At 41.1% G+C, this 25790-nt stretch overlaps 1 long non-coding RNA gene across 1 annotated transcript; it reads left to right on the top strand.

Moving 5' to 3' along the window:
- LOC309633347 lies at positions 1-25790 on the top strand. Its single transcript, XR_014247450.1, has 2 exons — positions 1-11656; positions 24623-25790. It is a non-coding gene; the product is annotated as an uncharacterized lncRNA (long non-coding RNA).

Genomic DNA, 25790 nt, shown 5'->3' with positions numbered 1-25790 from the left:
AGAGGGAGGAGATATGGGGATATATGTATATGTATAGCTGATTCACTTTGTTATAAAGCAGAAACTAACACACCATTGTAAAGCAATTATACTCCAATAAAGATGTTCAAAAACAAAAACAAAAACAAAACATATCTTGGACAATACTGTTTTTAATATTAACCATTCCAGTGGGTGTACTGTGGTTTCTCATTGTGCTTTTATCTGTATTATCCTAATGACCAATGATCTTAAGCTCTTTTTCATGTGCTTATTGGCCACTTAAATATCACCTTTGGTGATATGTATGTTCAAGTTTTAGCCTATTTTCATATTGGTTTGTCTAATTTTTTTTTTATTGAAGTGTAGGAATTCTTCATATATTCTGAAGTCCAATTTATTATTTTTTCTTTATGGTTAGTGTTTCCTGTGCCCTGTCTAAAAGATCTTGCCTGCCCCAAGGTAGGGAAGATATGTTCCTTTACTTTCAGGTTTTATATTTAGGCCTATGACTCATTTCCAATAATTCTCGGGTGCATGGTGTGATTTACTATCTTTCATATACACATCTAGTTGTTCCTGCATCATCTGTAGAAAAGACTTTCCTTTCCCCTTTGAATTATTTGGCCCTTCATAAAAAATCAATACAAGGTATAAATATAGGAGTATTTTGGACTCTATTCTATTCCATTGATCTATCTTTGTATCCTTGTCTTGATTACCATAGCTTTATCATAAGTCAAAATCAGATAGGATAAATCCTCCAACTATTTTCTTTCAGAGGATTGCATTGAATATTCTAAGTCATTTGCAATTCCTTATGCATTAGAATCAATCTATCAATTTCTATTAAAAAAAACCCATGGGATTTTAATTGGGATTATATTGGATTTATCAATCAATTATAGGGAGAAATGACATTTTTTAAAATTAATTTAACTTATTTTATTTATTTTTGGCTGCATTGGGTCTTCGTTGCTGCACGCGGGCTTTCTCTAGTTGCGGCAAGCAGGGGCTACTCTTCCTTGCGGTACGCAGGCTTCTCATTGCGGTGGCTTCTCTCGTTGCAGAGCACGGGCTCTAGGCACACGGGCTTCAGTAGTTGTGGCACATGGGCTCAGTAGCTGTGGCTCATGGGCTCAAGAACGCAGGCTCAGTAGTTGTGGCACACGGGCTTAGTTGCTCCGCGGCATGTGGGATCTTCCCGGACCAGGGCTCGAACCCATGTCCCCTGCATTAGCAGGCGGATTCTTAACCACTGCGCCACCAGGGAAGTCCCTGACATCTTAATAATATTGAGTTTTATGATCCAAGAAGTGGTAATTCTCTCTACTTTTTAAGGTCTTCTAAATATTGTTTACTAGTTTTCAGTGTAGAGCAGAGGTTGGCAAACTTTTTTGGTAAAGGGCAAGATACTAAATATTTTAGACTCTGTGAGCCAACAGGCAAAATCAGATATTATATAAGTTCTCATATAACAAAAGAGAAAACAAATTTCAACAAATTTTCATTGACAAAATTATAAATATTGAGTACAATTTTTTCTGTAATATAGGTCTACTAATGAGAAGAATGGAATTCTTTTTTTTGAGGGATAACATTTCGTCTAACTGGAGTTCAGAGTTAGTATTCTCTATCATCAAATTCAATTGCAAATGTTCCTCTGTGAATCCTGATCTGTAATGAGATTTTATGTATTTTATTTCTGAAAAATGTTTTAATCACACAGGTGGTACTGGGAATACCAACACCAAATTGTTAGCATATGACTATAATTGAACATACTCACCACCTGGAAGGCATTTTAAAATTTTACTAGATGCTTCTCTTGATATTTTCCTTTTAGCATGTCATTACAATGCAGATTAACCACTTTCAATTGAAATTTAGGGGGAATCTCCTCAACTGCCCACTTTAATGGATTTTGAAAGTGAACATTTTGTTTGCACTTGCATTAGGGTTTCAAAAACAATGCTGGAACTGTAGTTTGAGCTCAGAAAATATGTATGTTGTAAACTGGCCTGAGAATAGAGATTTTGCTTCTTGTTTTAAGTTTTGACAGCATGGGTTGCACCAAGCAGCTTGACATTATTTGTGACTCAAATGATGTTAGCTGTAGTCAAGTGACTTTGTTGCAGGACACGATCCACAAATACATGCTGTGTTGTCTTGTAATTTTCAGTTGAATTCAGTAAGAAACATGACGGACTCTGCAGCAAAAGCTAATTTCCTGTCTTTCAAAGGTTGGTTAACAGGAGTTTAGGGAAGTTCTTCTCATTCAGAAAAATTTCAATCTCATCCCTGAGCTTAAAAAGGAAATTGCAATAAATGTTTACCACTACTAAGCCATCAGACTGCTATGTGGTAGGGCAAGTAAAGATATTCACTTTTATTGTTGACAAAAATTCATAGAACTGATATGAACTTCATTCACTCCCGTATGAACTCACCATTAACACTACTGGTTTAATAACACATGAAAGATTTAAATATTTTCAGCAAAGTACCTACTGATGAATAACATAATGAATAAACCACTGGTCTCAAACACCTCACATTTTCACAACCTTTGTAAATTTGCACAACTAAGAGTTTTTCTTCACACACATTTCTACCACCATCAGTTGTAACACATCTTAGCAGATCCCGCTTCAAGTTGTACTGAACTCGAGTTTTCTCAGCCTCTCTGAAAATATTCTTACCTGTAGTTTTTCCACAAAGACTATTCATAGAGACTGATTCTTTAGTCATTTCAAATGGCAGTGACTTCTAGAATAAACAACAACCGAGCAGTATTGGTAACATCTGTCAACTCATCAACAGCCAAGGAAAATAGCTGAAATCATTTGCCTTGTTTTTTAACTGACTACTGATGTTGCTCCCAATGTCCTCAGCTTTTCAAGCAACTCTTCTTGCCAAAAGGTTAATAGTCTTAAATAAGTATATTTCCTCTGGACACATTTCTTTAGCTGCTGTAAGCATGATTTAATTAACTCACCATGAGAGACTTTCAAAATGGCAGAGGAGGAACACATGGAGATCACCTTCCTCCCCACAAATACATCAGAAATACATCTACATGTGTAACAACTCCTACAGAACACCTACTGAATGCTGGCAGAAGACCTCTGACTTCCCAAAAGGCAAGAAACTCCCCATGTACCTCGGTAGGGCAAAAGAAAAAAGAAAAAACAGAGACAAAAGAATAGGGACGGGACCTGCACCACTGGGAGGGAGCTGTGAAGGAGGAAAGGTCTCCACACACTAGGAAGGCCCTTCACTGGTGGAGACGGGGGGAGGCGGGGGAAGCTTCGGAGCCACGGAGGAGAGCGCAGCAACAGGGGTGCGGAGGGCAAAGCAGAGAGATTCCCGCACAGAGGATCGGTGCCGACCAGCACTCACCCGACCGAGAGGCTTGTCTGCTCACCCGCCGGGGCAGGCAGGGGCTGGGAGCTGAGGCTCCGGCTTTGGAGGTCAGATCCCAGGGAGAGGACTGGGGGTGGCTGCGTGAACACAGCCTGAAGGGAGCTAGTGCGCCATGGCTAGCCGGGAGGGAGTCCGGGAAAAAGTCTGGACCTGCCTAAGAGGCAAGAGACCATTGTTTCAGGGTGCGCAAGGAGAGGGGGTTCAGAGCACCGCCTAAACGAGCTCCAGAGACGGGCGCGAGCCGTGGCTATCAGCGCGGACCCCAGAGACGGGCATGAGATGCTAAGGCCGCTGCTGCAGCCACCAAGAAGCCTGTGTGCGAGCACAGGTCACTCTCCACACCTCCCCTCCCGGGAGCCTGTGCAGCCTGCCACTGCCAGGGTCCTGTGATCCAGGGACAACTTCCACAGGAGAAGGCACGGCGCGTCTCAGGCTGGTGCAGCATCACGCTGGCCTCTGCCGCCGCAGGCTCGCCCCGCATCCGTACCCCTCCCTCTCCCTGGCCTGAGTGAGCCAGAGCCCCTGAATCAGCAGCTCATTTAACCCCGTCCTGTCTGAGCGAAGAACATACACCCTCAGCCAACCTACACGCAGAGGCGGGTCCAAATCCAAAGCTGAACCCCGGGAACTGTGCGAGCAGAAGAGAAAGGGAAATCTCTCCCAGAGCCTCAGGAGCAGTGGATTAAATCTCCACAATCAACATGATGTACCCTGCATCTGTGGACTACCTAAATCGAGAACGAATCATCCCAAAATTGAGGTGGTGGACTTTGGGAGCAACTGTACACTTGGGGTTTGCTTCCTGCATCTACTTTGTTTCTGGTTTTATGATTATCTTAGTTTAGTATTTAGAGATTATAATCATTGGTAGATTTGTTTATTGATTTGGTTGCTCTCTTCCTCTTTTTTGTATATATATATATATTTTTTTTCCTTTTTCTCTTTTTGTGACTGTGCATGTGTATGTTTCTTTGTGTGATTTTCTCTGGATACATTTGCTTTTACCATTTGTCCTAGGGTTCTGTCTGTCAGTTTATTTTTTGGTTTTTTTTTTTTAGTATAGATTTTAGTGCTTCTTATCATTGGTGGATTTGTTTTTTGGTTTGGTTGCTCTCTTCTTTCTTTCTTTCTTCTTTATTTATTGCTTTTTAATTTTTTTATTTTTAATAATTTTTTTCTTTTTTATTTTAATAACTTCATTTTCCTTCATTTTAGTTTTTCCTTCATTCTTTCTTTCTCCCCTTTCTTCTGAGCTGTGTGACTGACAGGGTCTGGGTGCTCGGGCCAGGTGTCAGGCCTGTGTCTCTGAGGTGGGAGAGCCGAGTTCAGGACATTGGTCCACCAGAGACCTCCCAGCTCCAAGTAAAATCAAATGGCAAAAGCTCTCCCAGAGATCTCCATCTCAACATTAAGACCCAGCTCCACTCAACGACTAGCAAGCTACAGTGCTGGACACCCTATGCCAAACAACTAGCAAGACAGGAACACAAACCCACCCATTATCAGAGGGGCTGCCTAAAATCATAATAAGGTCACAGACACCCCAAAACACACCACTGGATGTGGTTCTGCCCACCAGAAAGACAAGATCCATCCTCATCCACCAGAACACAGGCACCAGACCCCTCCACCAGGAAGCTTACACAACCCACTGAACCAACCTTAGCCACTGGGGACAGACCCCAAAAACAACAGGAACTACGAACCTGCAGCCTGCGAAAAGGAGACCCCCAAACACAGTAAGTAAAGCAAAATGAGAAGACAAAGAAATACACAGCAGATGAAGGAGCAAGGTCAAAACCCACCAGACCAAACAAATGAAGAGGAAATAGGCAGTCTACCTGAAAAAGAATTCAGAGTAATGATAGTAAAGATGATCCAAAATCTTGGAAATAGAATGGGGAAAATACAAGAAGCGTTCAACAAGGACCTAGAAGAACTAAAGAGCAAACAAACAATGATGAACAACACAATAAATCACATCAAAAATTCTCTAAAAGGAATCAATAGCAGAATAACTGAGGCAGAAGAACGGATAAGTGACCTGGAAGATAAAATAATGGAAATAACTACCACAAAGCAGAAAAAAGAAAAAAGAATGAACAGACTTGAGGACAGTCTCAGAGACCTCTGGGACACCATTAAACGCACCAACATTAGAATTATAGGGGTCCCAAAAGAAGAGAGAAAAGAAAGGGACTGAGAAAATATTTGAAGAGATTATAGTTGGAAACTTCCCTAATATGGGAAAGGAAATAGTCAGTCAAGTCCAGGAAGTGCAGAGAGTCCCAAACAAGATAAAACCAAGGAGAAACACGCCAAGACACATATTAATCAAAGTATCAAAAATTAAATACAAAGAAAAAATATTAAAAGCAGCAAGGGAAAAACAACAAATAACATACAAGGGAATCCCCATAAGGTTAACAGCTGATCTTTCAGCAGAAACTCTGCTAGCCAGAAGGGAGTGGCAGGACATATTTAAAGTGATGAAAGGGAAAAACGTACAACCAAGATTACTCTACCCAGCAAGGATCTCATGCAGATTCAGTGGAGAAATTAAAACCTTTACAGACAAGCAAAAGCTAAGAGAATTCAGCACCAGCAAACCAGCTTTACAACAAATGTTAAAGGAACTTCTCTAGGCAGGAAACACAAGAGAAGGAAAAGACCTACAATAACAAACCCAAAACGATTAACAAAATGGTAATAAGAACATACATACTGAAAACTACCTTAAATGTAAATGGATTAAATGCTCCAACCAAAAGACATAGACTGGCTGAATGGATACAAAAACAAGACCCGTATATATGCTGTCTACAAGAGACCCACTTCAGACCTAGGGGCACATACAGACTGAAAATGAGGGGATGGAAAAAGATATTCCATGCAAATGGAAATCAAAAGAAAGATGGAGTAGCAATTCTCATATCAGACAAGTAGACTTTAAAATAAAGACTATTACAAGAGACAAAGAAGGACACTACATAATGATCAAGGGATCAATCCAAGAAGAAGACATAACAATTGTAAACATTTATGCACCCAACGTAGGAGCACCTCAATACATAAGGCAAAAGCTAACAGCCATAAAAGGGGAAATCAACAGTAACACAATCATAGGAGGGGACTTTAACACCCTCCTTTCACCAATGGACAGATCATCTAAAATGAAAATAAATAAGGAAACACAAGCTTTAAATGATACATTAAACAAGATGGACTTAATTGATATTTATAGGACATTCCATCCAAAAACAACAGAATACACTTTCTTCTCAAGTGCTCATGGAACATTCTCCAGGATAGATTATATCTTGGGTCACAAATCAAGCCTTGGTAAATTCAAGAAAACTGAAATCATATCAAGTATCTTTTTTGACCACAATGCTATGAGACTAGATATCAATCACAGGAAAAAACCTGTAAAAAATACAAACACATGGAGGCTAAACAATACACTACTAAATAACCAACAGATCACTGAAGAAATCAAAGAGGAAATCAAAAAATACCTAGAAACAAATGACAATGAAAACACGATGACCCAAAACCTGTGAGATGCAGCAAAAGCAGTTCTAAGAGGGAAGTTTATAGCAATACAATCCTACCTCAAGAAACAAGAAACATCTCAAATAAACAACCTAACCTTACACCTAAAGCAATGAGAGAAAGAAGAACAAAAAAAAACTAAAGTTAGCAGAAGGAAAGAAGTCATAAAGATCAGATCAGAAATAAATGAAAAAGAAATGAGGGGAACAATAGTAAAGATCAATAAAACTAAAAGCTGGTTCTTTGAGAAGGTAAAAAAATTCATAAACCATTAGCCAGACTCATCAAGAAAACAAGGGAGAAGACTCAAATCAATAGAATTAGAAGAAGGAGAAGTAACAACTGACACTGCAGAAATACAAAGGATCATGAGAGATTGCTACAAGCAACTATATGCCAATAAAATGGACAACCTGGAAGAAATGGACAAATTCTTAGAAAAGCACAACCTTCTGAGACTGAACCAGGAAGAAATAGAAAAAATAAACAGACCAATCACAAGCACTGAAATTGAGACTGTGATTAAAAATCTTCCAAGAAACAAAATCCCAGGACCAGATGGCTTCACAGGCAAATTCTATCAGACATTTAGAGAAGAGCTAATACCTGTCCTTCTCAAACTCTTCCAATACATAGCAGAGGGAGGAACACTCCCAAACTCATTCTACAAGGCCACCATACCCTGATACCAAAACCAGACAAAGATGTCACAAAGAAAGAAAACTATAGGCCAATATCACTGATGAACATAGATGCAAAAATCCTCAACAAAATACTAGCAAACAGAATCCAACAGCACATTCAAAGGATCATACAACATGGTCAAGTGGGGTTTATCCTAGGAATGCAAGGATTCTTCAATATACGCAAATCAATCAATGTGATAAACCATATTAACAAACTGAAGGAGAAAAACCATATGATTATCTCAATAGATGCAGAAAAAGCTTTTGACAAAATTCAACACCCATTTATGATAAAAACCCTCCAGAAAGTAGGCATAGAGGGAACTTACCTCAACATAATAAAGGCCATATATGACAAACCCACAGCCAACATCGTTCTCAATGGTGAAAAACTGAAACCATTTCCTCTAAGATCAGGAACAAGACAAGGATGTCCACTCTCACCACTATTATTCAACATAGTTTTGGAAGTTTTAGCCACAGCAATCAGAGAAGAAAAAGAAATAAAAGGAATCCAAATCGGAAAAGAAGAAGTAAAGCTGTCACTGTTTGCAGATGACATGATACTGTACATAGAGAATCCTAAAGTTTCTACCAGAAAACTACAAGAGCTAATCAATGAATCTGGTAAGGTAGCAGGATACAAAATTAATGCACAGAAATCTCTTACATTCCTATACACTAATGATGAAAAATCTGAAAGAGAAATTAAGGAAACACTCTCATTTACCACTGCAACATAAAGAATAAAATACCTAGGAATAAACCTACCTAAGGTGGCAAAAGACCTGTACCCAGAAAATTATAAAACACTGATGAAAGAAATCAAAGATGACATAAACAGAAGGAAAGATATACCACGTTCGTGGATTCGAAGAATGAATATTGTGAAAATGACTATACTACCCAAAGCAATCTACAGATTCAATGCAATCCTTATCAAACTATCAATGGCATTTTTGGCAGAACTAGAACAAAAAATTTCACAATTTGTATGGAAACACAAAAGACCCTGAAGAGCCAAAGCAATCTTGAGAAAGAAAAACGGAGCTGGAGCAATCAGGCTTGTGGACTTCAGACTATACTAGAAAGCTACAGTAATCAAGACAATATGGTACTGGCACAAACACAGAAATATAGATCGATGGAACAGGATAGAAAGCCCAGAGATAAACCCACACACATATGGTCACCTTATTTTTGATAAAGGAGGCAAGAATATATAATGGAGATAAGACAGCCTCTTCAATAAGTGGTGCTGCACAAATTGGACAGCTACATGTAAAAGAATGAAATTAGAACACTCCCTAACACCATACACAAAAATCCACTCAAAATGGATTAAAGACCTAAATGTAAGGCCAAACACTATAAAACTCTTAGAGGAAACCATAGGCAGAACACTCTATGACATAAATCACAGCAAGATCCTTTTTGACCCACCTCCTAGAGAAATGGAAATTAAAACAAAAATAAACAAATGGGACCTAATGAAACTTAAAAGCTTTTGCACAGCAAAGGAAACCATAAAGAAGACGAAAAGACAACCCTCAGAATGGGAGAAAATATTTGCAAATGAAGCAACTGACAAAGGATTCATCTCCAAAATATACAAGCAGCTCATGCAGCTCAGTATCAAAAAAACAAACAACCCAGTCCAAAAGTGGGCAGAAGACCTAAATAGACATTTCTCCAAAGAAGATATACAGATTGCCAACAAACACATGAAAGGATGCTCAACATCACTAATCATTAGAGAAATGCAAATCAAAACTACAGTGAGGTATCACCTCACACCAGTCAGAATGGACATCATCCAAAAATCTGCAAACAATAAATGCTGGAGAGGGTGTAGAGAAAAGGGAACCCTCTTGCACTGTTGGTGGGAATGTAAATTGATACAGCTACTATGGAGAACAGTATGGAGGTTCCTTAAAGAACTAAAAAATAGAACTACCATACGACCCAGCAATGCCACTACTGGGCATATACCCTCAGAAAACCGTAATTCAAAAAGAGTCTTGTACCACAATGTTCATTTCAGCTCTATTTACAATAGCCAGGACATGGAAGCAACCTAAGTGTCCATCGACAGATGAATGGATAAAGAAGATGTGGTGCATATATACAATGGAACATTACTCAGCCATAAAAAGAAACGAAATTGAGTTATTTGCAGTGAGGTGGATGGACCTAGAGTCTGTCATACAGAGTGAAGTAATTCAGAAAGAGAAAAACAAATACTGTATGCTAACATATATATATGGAATCTAAAAAAAAAAAAAAAAAAGGTCTGAAGAACCTAGGGGCAGCACAGGAACAAAGACACAGACATAGAGAATGGACTTGACGACACAGGGAGGGGGAAGGGTAAACTGGGACGAAGTGAGAGAGTGGCATGGACATATATACACTACCAAATGTAAAATCAATAGCTAGTGGGAGGCAGCCGCATTGCACAGGGAGATCAGCTCGGTGCTTTGTGACCACCTAGAGGGATGGGAGAGAGACACAAGAGGGAGGTGATATGGGGATATATGTGTATGTATAGCTGATTCACTTTGTTATAAAGCAGAAACTAACACACCATTGTAAAGCAATTATACTCCAATAAAGATGTTTAAAAAAAATAAGCTACAAGGATATATTGTATAACACAGGGAATATAGCCAATATTTTATAATAACTATAAGTGGAGTATAACCTTTAAAAATTGTGAATCACTCTATTGTACACTTGTAACTTACGTAATATTTTACGTCAACTGTAGTTCAATTTTAAAAAATCATGTTTGTTTGTTTTTATTGCCTCTCTCCGTCTCCACTAGAATGTAAGCACCTTGAGAGCTGAGACCCTGCCCATTTGTTAATGGTTATAGCCTAATGCGTATAGAACACTGCCTGGCACAGGTAAGCACTCAACAAATATTGGGTGAATGAAGAACTGAATGCATTGGCCTCCTAAAATGCATAGTCAAGCCCATCATCAAGTCCTTTCTGTTGATATGTTGTAAATTTCAGGGAAATTTCCCTCCTGAAAGTCACTGAGGTATTTTAATGAGATTGGAAATCCTAATTACTCAGTTCACACAATGCTTAGTGAAGCTGCTTTCAATTTATTCAATTGAGAACCTTTTTTTCTCTTGACCTTGCTGATTTAATAACCTTACATTCTAAGAATTTAGAATAAAAAGGAAAAAAAGCACCTCGATAGCACTCTTTTTAGCCAAAACAGCTGGATTTAATCCTATGTATCCACATTTCTCATGGCTGTACTTATAGCACAAGGTGATGAATTCCCTGCTCCCATAATTTGAAAGCAATAATTTCACTGTGGGCCTCAGATCACCTCCAAGACATACTACATATGCATAGTGCAAATTCAGCAATTTGCTGAAGTACAGCTATCAACATGTGGTTGCAACATGTTAATAGCAGAGCCCTATATTTAAATGAAACATAAGATGCTTTGAAAGCAAGGCAGTCACTGGGCAAGATCCCAAACTACTTTGGTTACTGCCCACAAACACAAGATCAGCAAGTCTGATCGTGTGGGGTTCTGCCAGTCATTCCACCAGGTGAGCAGCTGTGATGCTGCTGGACCCGTGGGGCAGGGGGTGGTCTCAGCCCACGCTTCCTTGAAGAGTGTGAGCTGAAGGTAGCTCCATCATTTAAAGGTATAGATATGCACTGTCCATAAATCATGCCCAGTAAGCGGAGGACAGTGCTGCCCAGCTAAAGGGACAGCGGCTCTACCGGAGATAACACTGGCTGTTCAGTGCTTAAGGAGAGTTTCTCTCCAGAGCCATGCCTTCTGAATGGGTTTGCACAGGCTGACTTTAAAATCTCACCCTGGTTAGGATCAGATTCTACTATACCACAGATAAAGCAGAGTGGCTCTGATGAAGTGACATGGGAGAAACTCCAAGAGCCTCCCCCTCCCCGATGCAGCTTCCCCTGACTCTCTTCACCTGTCTAGAGACCAAGTCCTGGGCCATCTGTCAAATGCAGGTGAGGTGTGGCTGCCACTGTGAGTCTGCCCGACATCAGTGACTAAACAGGCCTGACCTGTGGTGAGAGCTCAAAAAAGGTGTGCCAACCTGCTGAGGTGGGGCTGAGGATGGATTTGGCAGGATATGTTGAGACAAAAGGAACAGGCATTTCGGTTTGGGGACCAATGGGAAAAATACAGAAACAGGGAGAAGAATTGGCTATTTAGGGAAGAAGATGAGTTTACTGGGGAGAGAGAGTGACACACAGCAGCAATGGTGGATAAGATCGAAGTGGCAGGTGGAACTGGGTGTGGCCCTCCTTGATTCGGGGCTTTGTTGGGGGAGTTATGAGAGTCAAGGCAAGATGGTGCTTCCAGGAGATTCCCTTCTTCTAGTGAGCTCTCTGCCCTGGCAGCTTACTGCTGTTTTCCTTTTTAAACAGCATTTTATTTATCTCTGGCTCAAAGGGAGCAGAGAAAAATGAAAAAATGAAAAAGAAGAGTTATTTTAATGAATATTTGTTGAGTATCTACTATATGCCAGATATTAGTGGAAGTACTGGAGACACCATAGTGAGAAGGACAGATAACATCTGTGCTCTCATGGAGATAATATTCTAGTGGGGGAAACTGGTAACAAAGCAGCCACTACAAGGAGAGCTAAGAATGATGATGGATTGAATCAGGAGTGATTGAGTGGGCAGAAAGGAACTGATTAGAGTTGATCAAACAAGAGACAATTCCAGGCACAGAGAATAACTAGTGCAAAGACTTTAAGCATGATGAGCTTGAAGTGTTCAAGGAGCCAAGAGAAAGCCAGGGCAGCCCTAGAAGAATGAGGAGGAGGGAGGCAATGCAGTGGGAGATAGGGTCAAAGAGGAAGATAGGGGCCAGATCATGTAGGGCTCTGTATAAGGAAAAAGAGTTGGGCTTTAATCTATAGGCAGTTGGAATCCATTAACAGTAAACAAGGTAGTGACATAATCTGAGTTATATTTTCAAAGAGCAATCTGTCTGCAATTTAGAGAATAGATGATAGAGGTGCAAGAGTAGGAGAAAAAGGGCACCAGTTAGGAGATCATTTGGATGATCCAAGGCAAGAGAAAATGGGGCCATAGTCTATAGATGTAGATTCAAGAGAAGTGGATTCTTTTGGATCACGTTTTTCAAATAGATCCCACATGACTTAACACTGGATTGGATGTGGGCGTTGAAAGGAAGAGAAAAGTCAAGGTTAACATCTAGTTTTCTGGGCTTTAGCATCTGGGTGGCTGTTGCTGCCATTTCCTAGAGTCAACAGATGGAGGAATGGCCTTGGCTGTGGGGAGAATCCAGAGTTATATTCCACTGTGTAAGTTTGGGGACGCTTACTGAACAGCCAGGTGGAGGTGGCAGACAAGCAACGGGCAATATGAATCTACAGTCCCAGGGAGAAACCAACACCAGTCTATATGTCGGGGAGCCATCAGCACAGAGATAGTTTTTAAGCCATAGGGCTAAATGAGGTCACCTAGAGAGACTCATATAGATATAGATGGAGAAAGAAGCCCAAGACTACTCTGAGACATCCCAAGATTTAGAGGTTGAGTGAAAGAGAAGGCAAAAGAAACAGAACTGTCAGCCAGTCAGGTAGGGAAAAAGCCAGGAAGTGAGAGGTCACAGAAGCCAAGGGAATAAAGCGTTTCAAGAAGGGATACTTCTGGGAGACCACACAATGTAAAACCCAAGAAATGACCACCACTGGATCTGACAACATGAAGATCGTTGGTACACTTGAAAAGCAGTCTCTCAGTGTGGTGGTGGGAATCTGTTTCAGTTGTCTGGCACTAAGTAACAGGTCACCAAAGTACTTAAAAACAACTTGAAAAGAACAGTTTATTATTTCTCACCATTCTGTGGGTTGACTGGCAGTTCCTCTCTTCCACGTAGCATCGGGTGGTGAGCTGGAATGATTACAGTCATCTGGAATCAGTCAAGCTGGAACATCCAGCGTGGATGGAATTTAATGCTGGCAGTCAGCTGGGAGCTCCACTTGAGCTATGGACCATACTGACTACATGTGGCCTCTCCACGTAGCTTGGGCTTCTCACGGCATCTCAGTTCTGAGAAGGAGTGTCGCAAGAGGGACCAGACCATGAGACCCACCCAGGCAGAAACTGCAGGGATTCTGATGAGCTAGCTTCAGAAGTCATGAAGCACCGCTTCTACAATGTCCTACTAATCAAAGGAAGCCCAGAATCAAGGGGAGGGGAAATAGCCTTCACTTTCCAATAGGAGGTTAGCAGAGAAACTGTGGCCATCTTTAATCTTCCACAGGACCATAGCCTGATGGAAGTGAGTTGAGAGGAGAATTTGAGGTAAGGAAGGGGAGAGAGAAACCACAAACAACTCAAAATTACCTGCACTCAAGTTCACAAACTTGGCTTTAAAAAGAAAAAGAAAAAAAGGCAAGGCCTTCATTATGACCCTACTAGTAATTCTGCTAAGTTTAACTTTCAATTTTACAAACCTACCAAAACTAAGAAATATAAAATTAGGTAGGGATAAAATATAAAACAGCAAAAGTACTAGGAGAAAATAGGGATAAAGTCATATGAAGATAAAGCTGGCGACCTTCCTATAAACTCTGACAATAGGAGCCATAAAGTGAAAGACATTTTGACTAGATGAATATTTTAAATTTCTATTCATCAAAAACTAGAATTTAAAAAATCAACCAAAAACTAGGAAATTTATTAGTAACATCACTATTTAAATAATTCTTACAAATCAAGAAGAAAAACAAACACCCCAATGGAAAATGGGCAAAAGATATATATATACAAGAGAAAAAATAAAATAGCCAATAAACAGATTAATAAAACATTTCAACTTCATTGGCAATCAGAGAATGCAAAATAAAATGCTGAGATGGCATTTTTTGAAAATCTCATGGGCAATTTCTTTTATGTGAACACCCAAAATAGGCAAGGTTAGTGGGAAAAGGCACCTCCATACATTGCCAGAGAAAAGTATGGAGAGAAATTTAGCAAATACTTATCAAAAATCCAGCTGCATAAGATATACTGTTGCTCTACAAACACAGACCATTGTTCTTCGGCATCATCCGACCTTTGCCAGACCCCCTCCACCTCTCTGGGTTTCCTGACTCCAGCACCCTCCATTGCAGGAAAATCCTATTCCTCACTCTAAATCCAGCTTAGATGTTAATTCTTCCAGCAGACCTTCCTTAAACCCACTCCCCTCCGAGATAGGAGCAATCCCACCTTGTGCCTTTCTCCAGTCTGTGTTGCTGTCACACTGTAATATGATTATCCACCTTTCAGCTGGGCGATCTTCAGCAAGTCACTTAAATGACTCTCAATTTCTATCTCTGGAAATGAAGGCGATAATACCTATGCTGCAGGGCTTTTGGAAGGATTAAGAGACTCTCGATTTATTGGTACATACACAGTGAAAGATTTTAGTTTTCAAATTCTTGCTACTTTTATACTCTGTACAGCTTTCCCTTCCCTTTGGATAATGAGCTTCCTTAAATATGGTTCACTTCTGTTCTACTACTTCTCAGTCACCTTAAATATTAAACACAGTCTAGTTTCTATTTTTACAGCCTGGTCCATCTGTTTTTGAAGCCATCTCATAAAAGTTCTCTTCCTGGGCCCCAGCCCAGGTTGTGCTTGTGGTTTCAGTAGCGTGGGGCAGGAGGAGTTGGATACGGTACGTACTCTGCTCTTCCTTCTTCCCTGGCTTTCTTCCTCTGTTGGGGTGGGAAGGAGGGAGAAAGAAGTTGATGTTTGTTCTCACCCAACTATTGGTGGGGGAGTGGCTCTTCTCTTCTCTTCTTCATTGCTCATAACTCTTGTTCCCTTTTGTGAGCAAACCCACAGGGATCTTTCGAGGTGAAGGTGGGTGACCTTCTTTTTGGTGACCCTTCTTTTTGGTTTTCTCTGCTTCTCAGTCTGATTCTGGAAATGCTGGCTGTTCCTCTCTAGGGGCCAGTGTCCAAATGCAGGCTCTCTTGTACAGGCTGTTTGTAGTTCTTTGGGGGGGGCTCTCTGGGGACTGCTCTCTACCCAGGCCCCTGGCTGGGAGGCCCAGGTGAGGCTTGACATCTTCCTCTTCTTTCAACCCTCTCACCCCCGGGTAAGTCCATCCTACAGCCCCTGTGGGCAGAGGCCCCTTCCCCTACCAGTGGTCCACCTAGAGGAATCAGCAGGAAGGTTTAAGCCCCAGGCACCTTTCTGAGGTTCACTCCACCCACGAGAGAATCCCCTATCGTTACAGTGAGAACGCAGCTCACCCACACTTCCTCTCTCCGATCCACCAACTCTCACCTACCCCTTTCTCTACAACCAACAGCATCAGCCTTTGAGTTCTAAGTTCTATACAGTCCAGATGTTCAAAGATTTCAGAAGTGAAATAAACTGTCCTCCCAACTTTGAGAGGAGGGTGAGGGAAAAGATGTTGGGCTTTCCCAGTATTTTAGGAAGGAGAGGAACAAGTCAAATGGCCTTCCATGACAAGGGGAAGAGGAAGGAGAGCTGAGAGTACACAGAATCAAGATTCCCCTCCCAGTACCTCTGCTGACTCTATGCCCCATCCCTTCACTTCTCACTGATGAAGGCCATCGGACTTGCTCTGCTCTGGCACCTGGAAGCACACGGGAAGTCCTTCACCAAGAACTAAACTTTCTTGAAACAAGGTTTGGAGGAATCTAGCAGCTCAACAGGGTGCTCTCTCTACTGCAAACCCCATGTTACCTGGCAACTTCCAGTGACATGAAAATATGCTGTTTCAGACCAATCTGCTTCATTCAGAAAGAGAAAACAAGTACCGAGCACAGTGTTAGCGTATGATCATTACCACCAGCAGCTATTGTCCTTGTCTTGACTGGGGACCCTTTCAGAAAAGAGACTATACGTTGTTAAATTCATTTCAGTTCACGCTAACAATTATCAGTTCAAGACCTTATGTGCCCTAGACACACGGCTAGCCATGACCTCAAGGGGCTTTTGCCCTAGTGTGGGAGATAACAAGGAACCAGATGATTCGGGAAAGAGTGAAGGGAGCATCACAGGCAAGTTTCCCAGCAGAAGGGACCATGAGCTAGTCCTCCCAGCCTGAATAAGAGTTAGCCTGGCAAAGAGAGGTTTAAGTAGAGGAGAGAGCCCAGCCAAAGGCCTAGAGGTACAAGGCAGGCTGGTGTGTTTGGGAAACTGACAGGGATTCAATCTGACTGAGAGAAGAGCACTGGGGTGAGAGGCGGAGATTGAGGGCACAAAGAAAGAGGAGGCTGAAGAGGCAGATGGAACCAGGGATGAGAAGTACTGTGGGCCATGTCAATGATTGTGGACTTTTTCTAGGAGTCCTAGGAAGCCATGAACGGACTTGAAACAGGGGTAGAACTTGATATGATTTCCAGCTTGGGAAGATTATCCTAGCTGCACTCAGGAGAAAAGAATTGGTTAGGAACAAGAGTAGAGTCAGGAAGATCTATTTGGAGGCTAGTGGCCTGGACTAAAGTATCGTCAGAGAGACCAAGCAAAGCATGAAGACCAGAGACATGCAGAAGGCGCATTCAGCAGCCTTTGACAACTGATAGAATGTAGTGATTGGAGGAGAAGAATATGCAAGTATGATGCCCAGGTTCTGGCTGGAGCAATTGAAGCATAGTAGTGCTACTTTCAAAGCTAGATGATGCCAGGGGTAAAACACGTTTGGCTCAGGGAATAACAAGGTGGTGTATTTAATATCGTACATTATTTATATACCACTCACAACAACCCTGTAAGATAGATAACACTCTTCCCATCGCATAAATGGAGACACTAACAGTCCGTGAGGCGAAAAGTCATAAAGTCAGGAGGACGTGGAGCTGGGACAGAACTCCTCTTGACTGTAGGAGCCCCCAGGAACAAGGGATCCCCAACAGGCCAAATTGCCAAGATCACCTTGGGGTTGGTCCTCATTAACATCACCCTGGAAGCTCGCACTTCCTCTTTAGGGGAACAAAGGAAGAAAATCCAAGAGAGATCACCCAGAGTCATTTCTGTCCAGCTCAAATTCCCCAACAGACTGGGTTGGAGCCTGGACTTTCTTTATCTCCACCACACAATTTGCCAGCCCTTCACCCACAGTTAAAACAGTCCCTGTACATAGGGAGGAAACATCAGGCAAAAGGTAGCATTTCCTCTTATGGGAGAATTGTCCCCACCTACTCCCTAGCCTCGCCTTGCACACCCATGGTTCCTTGGTCACTGTGGTCTTGGTGTCACAGCAATGTTCACTCCCCTTGCTTCTTCAGGCAAGCATGCCAAAAAGAAGTAACATGCCACCACAATTATTAAACCGCTTCTCTCTGCTCAGAGCTGGGCTTAGATCAACTAATGCTCTCTGATGTCTGTAACTTCTGGACTTTTGGAGTTTGCAGGCCTCAACCTTCTCCCTTTCTCAGCAAATGCAATGAACTACCAGATCTGTATCAAACACCTACCATATGCCAGTCATCGTGCCTGGCACAATGGAAAGCTCAAGGATAAAGAAGACTCATTATCAGCCAGGGCAGTTTTGTCTACAGAACCCAAATTAAAGCCATAAATTCAAAAGATGGGGAAACCAAACATTTTTGAGCACCCACTATACTCCAGATACTATATTAGTGCTTTCCATGTGGCATCTCATTCAATCCTCACAACAAGCCATGAAATAGAAATTATTTTCCATATTTTATATACAGTGGGAGAAGAAACTCAGTGTAGCAAAGACTGACAAATCTTGAAAAAACTCGGGCTTCCCTGGTGGCGCAGTGGTTGAGAATCCGCCTGCCAATGCAGGGGACACGTGTTCGAGCCCTGTCTGGGAGGATCCCACATGCCGCGGAGCAACTGGGCCCGTGAGCCACAGCTACTGAGCCTGCGCGTCTGGAGCCTGTGCTCCGCAACAAAGAGAGGCCGCGATAGTGAGAGGCCCACGCACCGCGATGAAGAGTGGCCCCCGCTCGCCGCAACTAGAGAAAGCCCTCGCACAGAAACGAAGACCCAACACAGCCAAAAAATAAATAAATAAATGTAGTCATTAAAAAAAAAAAAAAAAATCTAGAAAAACAAAATAATATTTAAAAAAAAACAAAAAAAGAACCTTGAAGAAACTCATTTCTCTTTTACCTGTTCATACATGTAGACTACATTTCCCAAAATCCCTTGCAGGTATGGCTATGGGTACGAGTCCTGACCAACAGGAACTCTGGTCCACAAAAACTCTGTGTGATCCTTCATTTTCCCTCATCTCTATGTCACAGCCAGAATAATCCTGGAAGTCACATGTTGAAGATGACAGAGACACTTTGGGTCTGATTCCTGGAATCTTTGCATGGTTAGTGAGAAAATTCTATTGTCATAAACCACCAAAGTTCAGGGGTTTATCCATTACTGTAGCTAACATTTGTTAATGAATACAAAAGATTTCAAAGACATCAAATTACCTGCACAAAGTCAACCAACTTGTTAGTGGCAGAAAACAGATTTAAATTTAGGTTTACCTTAAATTTAGGTTTACCAAAACCACATATTTTACCTATGGTTTGGGTGGTCTGGAGAGGTTTCCTGAAAGAGGTATAACTTCATCATGGCCATAGCAAATAAGGATGATTTAAAAAGACAGAAAGAAGGGTGGCAAAGGGTCAGAGAAAGGAGGCTATAAAGTATTCTTAAGGAATACGAATGGAGTAAAGGTTCTACAATGGAAAATTACGGGAGGGAAAACTGGAAATGTAGACTGAGCTGTAACCATCAATAAATTAGGCTACATTGCATTAACAAACAGAATCAGAATCTCAATGGCTTAACACAGCCAGAGTTTATTTCTGGTTCACACTACATGTTAAGTGTGGATCCGCAGGAGTCTGACATGCATCACTTCTGGTCATATTTCTTTGGTCAAAGAAAGTAATATCCACATTTAAACTCAAAGTTAGAGGAAATATAATTCCACCATACACCCAGAAAGCAAAGATCTGGAAATATTTGATAAATAGCACTAATGGCTACTAAAAAATAAGAAGGTCCTAGATATCAAAGTAGAGAAATATATGTTCCTTTGGGAAATATTTTTATTAGAGGATTAACCATGTAAGTTTTATCAGAAGCAGGAATTCTTATTTTTGCCAGATATGTAGCAGAATTATAGACAGAAAGACTGGATAGAGCTTATAGAAAGGTAGTTTGGATATGGATATGTACGGGGAATTTTAGGAATGTGTACATATCTTTTTCCCTTCAAATTCCTTTTTTATACAAGAATTGCACCCAGGGATGCAAGGATTCTTCAATGTATGCAAATCAATCGATGTGATACACCATATTAACAAATTGAAGAATAAAAACCACTTGATGATCTCAATAGATGCAGAAAAGGCTTTTGACAAAATTCAACACCAATTTATGATTAAAAACTCTCCAGAAAGTGGGCATAGAGGGAACCTACCTCAACATAATAAAGGCTATATATGACAAACCCACAGCAAACATCATTCTCAATGGTGAAAAACTGAAAGCATTTCCTCTAAGATCAGGAACAAGGGTGTCCACCCTTGCCACTATTATTCAACATAGTCTTGGAAGTCCTAGCCATGGCAGTCAGAGAAGAAAAAGAAATAAAAGGAATCCACATTGGAAAAGAAGAAGTAAAACTGTCACTGTTTGCAGATGACATGATACTATACATAGAAAATCCTAAAGATGCCACCAGAAAACTACTAGAGCTAATCAATAAATTTAGTAAAGTTGCAGGATACAAAACTAACACACAGAAATCTTTTGCATTCCTATACACTAATAATGAAAGATCAGAAAGAGAAATTAAGGAAACAATCCCATTTACCATTGCAACAAAAAGAATAAAATACCTAGGAATAAACCTACCTAAGGTGGCAAAAGACCTGTACACAGAAAACTATAAAACACTGATGAAAGAAATCAAAGATGACACAAACAGATGGAGAGATATACCACGTTCTTGGATTCGAAGAATCAATATTGTGAAAATGACTATACTACCCAAAGCAATCTACAGATTCAGTGCAATCCCTATCAAATTACCAATGGCATTTTTCACAGAACTAGAACAGAAAATTTTACAATTTGTATAGAAACACAAAAGACCCCGAATAGCCAAAGCCATCTCGAGAATAAAAGCAGAGCTGGAGGAATCAGGCTCCCTGACGTCAGACTATACTACAAAGCTACAGTAATCAAGACAGTATGGTACTGGCACAAAAACAGAAATACAGACCAATGGAACAGGATAGAAGGCCCAGAGATAAACCCACACACCTATGGTCACCTAATCTATGACAAAGGGGGCAAGAATATACAATGGAGAAAAGCCAGCCTCTTCAATAAGTGGTGCTGGGAAAACTGGACAGCAATAATGTAAAAGAATGAAATTAGAATTCCCTAACACCATACACAAAAATAAACTCAAAGTGGATTAAAGACCTGAATGTAAGGCCAGATACTATAAAATTCTTAGAGGAAAACATAGGCAGAACACTCTGACATAAATCGCAGCAAGATCTTCTTTGACCCACCTCCCAGAGTAATGAAAATAAAAACAAAAGTAAACAAATGGGACCTAATGAAACCTAAAAGCTTTTGCACAGCAAAGGAAACCATAAATAAGATGAAAAGACAACCCTCAGAATAGGAGGAAGTATTTGCAAACGAAGCAACTGGCCAAGGATTAATATCCAAAATTTACAAGTAGCTCATGCAGCTCAATATCAAAAAACAAACAACCCAATCCAAAAATGGGCGGAAGACCTAAATAGACATTTCTCCAAAGAAGACATACAGATGGCCAACAAACACATGAAAGGATGCTCAACATCACTAATCATTAGAGAAATGCAAATCAAAACTACAATGAGGTATCACCTCACACCGGTCAGAATGGCCATCACCAAAAAAATCTACAAACAAATGCTGGAGAGGATGTGGAGAAAAGGGAACCCTCTTGCACTGTTGGTGGGAAAGAAAACTGATATAGCCACTATTGAGAACAGTATGGAAGTGCCTTAAAAAACTAAAAATAGAACAACCATATCACCCAGCATTCCCACTCCTGGGCATATACCCAGAGAAAACCATAATTCAAAAAGACACGTGCACCCCAATGTTCATTGCAGCACTATTTACAATAGCCAGGACATGGAAGCAACCTAAATGTCCATCAACAGAGGAATGGATAAAGAAGATGTGGTACATATATACAATGGAACATTACTCAGCCATAAAAAGGAACGAAATTGGGTCATTTGTAGAGATGTGGATGGACTTAGAGACTGTCATACAGAGTGAAGTAGGTCAGAAAGAGAAAAGTAGATATCATATATTAACACATATATGTGGAATCTAGAAAAATGGTATAGATGATCTTATTTGCAAAGTAGAAATAGAGACACAGCCGTAGAGAACAAACGTATGGATACCAAGGGGGAAACGGGGTGGGTGGGATGAATTGGGAGATTGCGACTGACATATATGTACTATTGATACTATGTATAAAATAGATAAATAATGAGAACCTACTGTATATCTCAGGGAACTCTAGTCAATGCTCTGTGGTGACCTAAATGGGAAGGAAATCCAAAAAAGAGGGGATATATGTATATGTATAGCTGATTCACTTTGCTGTACAGTAGAAACTAACACAACATTGTAAAGCAACTATACTCCAATAAAAATTAATTTTAAAAAAGCTATAAAAAAAAGAATTGCATATTTAAGTCTTTGGTTCTGGACTCAGACAAATCCAGACTCTGCCCCCTACCAAGTAGGTCATATTGAAGAAGTTACCTGGCCTATCTTAGGCTTTATCATCTGTAAGATGAGAATGATAGTAACTGCTATCTTATAAACTTGTTTGAGATTAAATATGATTTAATACATGTAAAATCCCTTAGTAAATTCTTTTAAAAAATATTAGCCACTGCTAATATTATTATTTGTGGGAAAGCCACAATCTTACTATGTGACTTTGAGCAGTTAATTTCCTGCTCTGGGCCTCATTTTCCTGATTAATAAACTAACGGGATTGGATGGGTCTCTGTCATGGTCTTTTCCAAGTCAAACAACTTTTTATTCAAAGAGAGTCAGATCCAAGCAATGCCTATAGAGTATCAAGTGGGAAATACTCCCTTCCTTTGGGGCTATTTCTATTCGTCAGAAAGACCAGAGGCACAAGGGGATAAAATAAATAGAAAAGGAGAATTTAACATTCTTTTTTGTTCTTCTTCTTCCACATTACTAGAAAACAAAAGCATTACAAAGGCAGTGGGAAACACCAGGAATATCTCTCTTCTCCTGTAATCATCCTCTCAGGACTGGGAGTAGAACCTAACTCTAGTCTAATGTCTATATCCTCTCATTCTGTTTGAGTCCAGACTTTGAAGTCAGAGAGGCCTGGGTTTGATTGAGCAAGTATGGGTAAATGAGAGATAATGATACCAGTCCTGCAGGACCAATTGAGATAAGGTATATACCCTGTACATAGAAGGGGCTCAATCAGTGGTAATTCCTGTGGTGGTACCCAGTCCCAAGTACCAAGTAGCCAAGCAGTGGTGGCAGTGGTTTTTTCCTAGAAAAGCCCCCACGGTGTACTTGGTCATGGTTTTGGCTACATTTTTGGATTCTTGCTCTCTGGCCCTCCTGGAGAGTCTGAGAGTTTCCTAAAACCCTTTCAAAAATTCCTTTGCTACTTAAATGAGCCAGAGTGGATTCTGCTGTCTGCAACGCAGAACCAGGACTGTAATAGCTTCTGTCAGCCACCACGTTTTATAAATCATTTGGTCTAAATCCCAAAAGAAGAGTTTTATTGGAAAGAAGCTTTAGTCTACCCATGCAGCTCAGCTCCTATCCTTGACTCTATCGAATATGGATTCAAATTCTGCCCTGGTCAACTTGTGTGTAAATTGTCTTCTCAGCTCAACAGAAGCCCCTCAGAAACAGAGGCAGCCTGTTGAAGCCCAGTGGAAAATGACCAGAGGAATGAGTGGGGATGAGGAGATAAGGTCCTGAGTCCACCACTGAAAATCCATGTAGCCCAAGGCACATCTTTTCAATACTGTGGGCCTTGGTTCCCCAGTCCGTGAAATGGGAAGATAGCATCTAGCCCAGGGAACTGATAAGAAATCAAAAGGACAAATAGATATGAAGACCCCTTGTCAACTGAAGACCTAAGGGACACTTTAAATAGTGTCTTTTTCCATCTACCTCCCATGAAAGGCAGGGACTGGGTCAGACTTTCCTCTTTCTGGACACTTAGCTTGGTGATCAGGTCTCTCAGACCAGGGGCAGGGCCAAAACATGAGTCATATCGCCCTCTGGTGGATTTAAAGGGAAAGGGTATGGTTTTCAAACGGGTGACAAAGCTACTAAAACAGAACTCACAGAATCCTAAAATTCCAGAACTGAAAGGGCTCTTTGAGACCCTTTAATCTAACATCCTTATTTAAATATGGCACACTAATAAAGGGCCAAGAGGAAAAGTGACTTTCCTGAGGTCATACCAAGAACAAAGGTCAGAGCCAGGGCCAGATTCCAGCCCCTAATGACCATCCAGAGCAGAGGTCATCCTCTCTGACATGAAACACAGAAACCCTCAGTGGTCAGTGTCCACATGACCTTGAACCCTCGGCACAGCTCAGCTATGCTGTCAGCAAGTACAGCTTTAGCTGAACTCTGACCAAGATTGGGTAATTTCCCCACCCAGTTATACTGTCAAAAAGTTTTACTTCTTTTTAAAACCTACCATGTCAATGTTTTGATTTTGATACAAACAAACCAAGCTCTAACTATGGCAACTTCTTAGAAACTTAGAAAATATTCTCAAGCATGACTGGATAACTCTAAGAGAAAAGAACAGCAGAATGTCTGATTTCTCCATGAACTAGAGAAACCCTTTTTTTCAGACACCAGTCTCTCCTACAGGTGACTGTCTATGAAGACAGAACAGTCCAGAGGAATTGAATGCAAATCACCTTCACATCAACACAACTGCCAACCTGAGTTTGACTTATATAAGACGCCACATTCTAATGGTGCCCAATTAGTCATCGTAATAAATGCTAAAAGAAGTGGGTCATGTTGGGTCTTTGCAATGGAGAGAAAAGTTCCCATTCAAGGCAATTCTTAGAAGTCTTATTTTTAGCCTCTAAATCCCTTTGGAACCTGAACCAGCCACAGGGAAGACTTCATTCAAGGTAGGGCTCAAATAAGCCACCTGAGTTCTGTCCCCAGAGAGAGCAGGTGGGATTTTGAGTGAGTCACCCTCCCCCCAGCTCTCTCATGGGTAGCAGGGGGCCATCCAGTAGGACCTGCCAGCCTTGCAGGGTTACTGAGAGGATCTAGTGGACTTCATCCCAGATCACACATTTTAATCCCCCACACGGAAGAGCCTGAGTATTCGTACCATGTCTAGACAGGATCCTGAAGCTTAGCCTGATTCAATCCTCTATTTATTATTTTTACTCAACAATAACAATATCTGGTATTGAGTGATTACAGTAACACTGTTCTAAGAGGTTCGCATGGCTTAACCCAACTCCCACTAAAACTCTGTACAGAAGGCACTATTAATTATCCCCATTTTCGAGATAGAAAAGTTGAGGCTCACAGAGGTTAAGTAACTCATCCAAGATCAAACAGCTAATGAGTGAAAGAGTCAGAATTTGAAACCAAGCCCACCTGACTTCATAGTCCATTCTCTTAAATTCAACCCCACTCGGAAGGTTATCTTTACCATCCATTAGCTAAATCCTAGTAGGGAGTGGGACTTCAATCCAGAATTGAAGGTCAAAGTCACAAAAGGTGGGCTTCCCTGGTGGTGCAGTGGTTGAGAGTCTGCCTGCCAATGCAGGGGACACGGGTTCAAGCCCTGGTCTGGGAGGATCCCACATGCCGCGGAGCAACCAGGCCCGTGAGCCACAACTACTGAGCCTGCGCGTCTGGAGCCTGTGCTCCGCAACAAGAGAGGCCGCGATAGTGAGAGGCCCGCGCACCGCGATGAAGAGTGGCCCCCACTTGCCGCAACTAGAGAAAACCCTCGCACAGAAACGAAGACCCAACACAGCCAAAAATAAATAAATAAATAAATAAA

The sequence above is a fragment of the Balaenoptera borealis genome (assembly GCF_965194805.1).
Source record: "Balaenoptera borealis genome assembly, chromosome: 8".
Classification (NCBI taxonomy): Eukaryota; Metazoa; Chordata; class Mammalia; order Artiodactyla; family Balaenopteridae; genus Balaenoptera; species Balaenoptera borealis.
This window is presented reverse-complemented; position numbering and strand designations above follow the sequence as displayed.